This window comes from Panthera uncia (assembly GCF_023721935.1).
Source record: "Panthera uncia isolate 11264 chromosome A1 unlocalized genomic scaffold, Puncia_PCG_1.0 HiC_scaffold_16, whole genome shotgun sequence".
NCBI lineage: Eukaryota > Metazoa > Chordata > Mammalia > Carnivora > Felidae > Panthera > Panthera uncia.
In genome coordinates this window covers 20,769,506-20,772,833 of record NW_026057576.1, presented here as the reverse complement: position 1 = coordinate 20,772,833, position 3,328 = coordinate 20,769,506, and positions in this window count along the sequence as shown.

The window sequence follows — 3,328 nt, the reverse complement described above, 5'->3', positions numbered from 1 at the left end:
AAATGGAGAAAACAGTACAGGAAAACTTTGTTTTTGATAACATAATGCTCTCAATATTAAACAACACTAGAAATTAAGAGTTATGACTTACAAGCATGTGGCTTCCACACAGATCTCAAGCCTCGTTCCAACTAGAGGCAGCTGGCACAAAGGAGATGGACACAACCAACGGGACTGCACACCTCAGAACCTGTCTTCTGCTGACCTACAAGCTTGCTGAGGAAAAGAGGTCTGAATAGTGTGAACAGCCCTGCAGACCTGGTTGGCACCAAGATTCTCTCTCTTCTTCTGGTGTCATTCTTAGGGCAGGGAGCGAGCCTGTATGATTTTTTATCGTGGAAGCGGATTTTCTCACAGTAAACATAAAAGACTCTGAATGGCGAATCAATCTGTTTAAAAATGGGCTCCACGTTCTTTACAAGATATAGCCTGGTGTAGACTATTTGAAACAGCTATGTCAAATACGAAAAAATATTTAACTGCAAAAAAAATTTATTTCAATTAAAGCACTGACATGTTCACTGAAGATCTCTAATAGGGTTTTTCTGTTTTCATAAACTCGATGGGTTTATTTGTTATCAGTTATTTGTTATCAGTTTAAATTGCTAAGCTGCCTTATAATAGGAATTTATTTATAGCTAATGAGCCATTGATAAAGTCTAAGATGCTTTACAAAATAAGCACTACTGTATGACAACGTGAACAAAGTAATAGCATATATTACTTCTTCTGACAATGACCCCACACACCAAGAAGGCTGGGGGAAATCATCAAGAGCAATACGTTTACGTCCCTGCCTTTGAGGAGATTATGGTCTAATAGAAAGTCCAATCCTAGGAAGTAGAAGCCTAGAATACAAATACAAGTAGAGTAAGCAAACAACGGAATACAACATACAAATCTATAGTCTATGTGATACACGTTAATGTATATATGGAAAAAAATATGTGCACAAAGGTTACAACTATATGAAAATTATATATCCCAGAAAACTGCTACATGAAATCCCAGAAACCAAATTCTTAGTGTTCTAGCAGATGATAAAATGTAAGCATTTCCTCAGTGAAGATTACCCAGTTTCCTGCAGGAATGAGGGTTTTTTATAGCTTTCTTCCTTTTTTACCAATGGAAGTTCCTGTCTGAGCACAAAAGACTTAAGTGTGTAGCTGTCTTTCTCTGTTTTTGAGTATTATATTACAATGTTAGTAAGCCTTCCAAAGATAAGCTCTAAAGTCTTAGGTAAACTTCTGGGGTGCAACTTTACAACTTGTCATGTCATACATCTATACTACAGCAAAAGAAATTCAAAAAGACCTTTCAAGTTACAGAAGAGCCAAATATTACTCTCATCAATTTCTTCCATACTTATTTTTTGTTCATTTAAGAGAGACAGTGTGTGCGCACAAGCGGGGGAGAAGGGCAGAGGAGGAAAGAAAGACAGAATCTTAAGCAGGCTCCACACTCAGCACAGACCCCAATGCAGAGCTCAATCCCACGACCCTGGGATCATGACGTGAACCAAAATCAAGAGTCGGACACTCAACAGAGGGGGCTACCCAGGCGGCCCCACTTCCATACTTATTCTGATGGGCTTTTTGAGACTGAGCAGATGCTACACCTAGGACTTAGACACCAAATGTATTTCCCAGGTCCAGACGAGCCTCTACTCTAAGACAGACTCACCCTCAAAATTTTATAAGTAAGATTACACTTAGGGGGCATCTGGGTGGCTCAGTCGGTTAAGTGTCGACTTCGGCTCAGGTCCTGATCTCATGGTCTGTGAGTTCGAGTGCCGCATTGGGCTCTGTGCTGTTAGCTCAGAGCCTGGAGCCTGCTTCAGATTCTGTGTCTCCCTCGCTTTCTGCCCCTCCCCCACTCACTCTCTCTCTCAAAAATAAATAAACATTAAAAAAATTGTTTTTTAAAGATTAGACTTTAGGGGCACCTGAGTGGCTCAGTTGGTTGAGCATCTGACTCTTGATTTCAGCTCAGGTCATGATCTAACAGTTCATGGGATCAAGCCCCATGTCAGGCTCTACACTCACAGAGCAGAGCCTGCTTCGGATTCTCTTTCTCCCTCTCTCTGACCCTTCCCTGAACTCTCTCTCAAAACAAACAAATAAATAAAACCAAAAAAAAAAAAAACACTTTTAACTACTGCACCCATTCTGTGGTATAAGTACTGCAAAGAAACAAAGTTCTGGAGATCTGCTCAGACACATGATGCTCTTAGTGCCCCAGCTGCTAGGACAGCTGTCATCCACTTCTCTTTTCTGCAAGCTTATCTTACTACAAGAATGCAAGAGAATGCCCTGAACACCTGACAAAATCCACAAAGATAGAGGGCCTTTGAGAATGAGGCATTCTCCAAAAGAGTTTATGGCGTCCTTCATGAAGATGCCTATGAACAGGTGACAAGGTCATCCTCCTACCTTTACTTAAAAACAGACTGCTGTTGGGGCACCAGGGTGGCTCAGGTGGTCAAGGGTCCAACTCTTGAGTTCAGCTCAGGTCATGATCTCACCGCTTGTGAGATCGAGCCCCACATTGGGCTCTGCCCTGCCAGTTTGGTGTTCTCTCTCCCTCTCTCCCTCCTCCTCACACTCTCCTTCTCTCTCAAAAACAAACGTTTAAAAATAAATAAAAATAAAAACAGACTGTTTTAGAATTTGCTAACACAGTGACCACCCTCTGGTCTCATCACTTTTGTTCAAATGTGTTACTCACTGGAGAAGACATACGTCATTTCCCAACTGCCAGGAAGTTACTTTACTTGAAACACAATTTGCAATTACGGCTTCTGGAAGCAATTCTTTATCCTCATCATCCAAAAGCCCACTTTCATTTCATTGCACAGAAACTTTAGGCAATTCTAGGACATAGGGAATCTGACAGCTCATTGTAAATGAAGAAATAATTCCAATGAAGCCATGTGCTCAGGTTAAAAGCAAACAACTCCTGGGGCCCCTGGGTGGCTCAGTCGGTTGAGCGTCCGACTTCGGCTCAGGTCACGATCTCACGGTCCGTGAGTTCGAGCCCCGCGTCGGGCTCTGGGCTGATGGCTCAGAGCCTGGAGCCTGCTTCTGATTCTGTGTCTCCCTCTCTCTCTGACCCTCCCCCGTTCATGCTTTGCCTCTGTCTCAAAAATAAATAAACGTTAAAAAAAAAAATTTAAATAAAAGCAAACAACCCCAGTGGCAATAGTATTAGCAGGAAAAAAAAAAAAAAGATATCCAGGGTTGTGAAGCTGACTGTAATCTTATACAAGTATTGCTTCCATGAGATACTTTCATTTTTAAAACAAAAAACTTCCATGATTTGCAGTAAT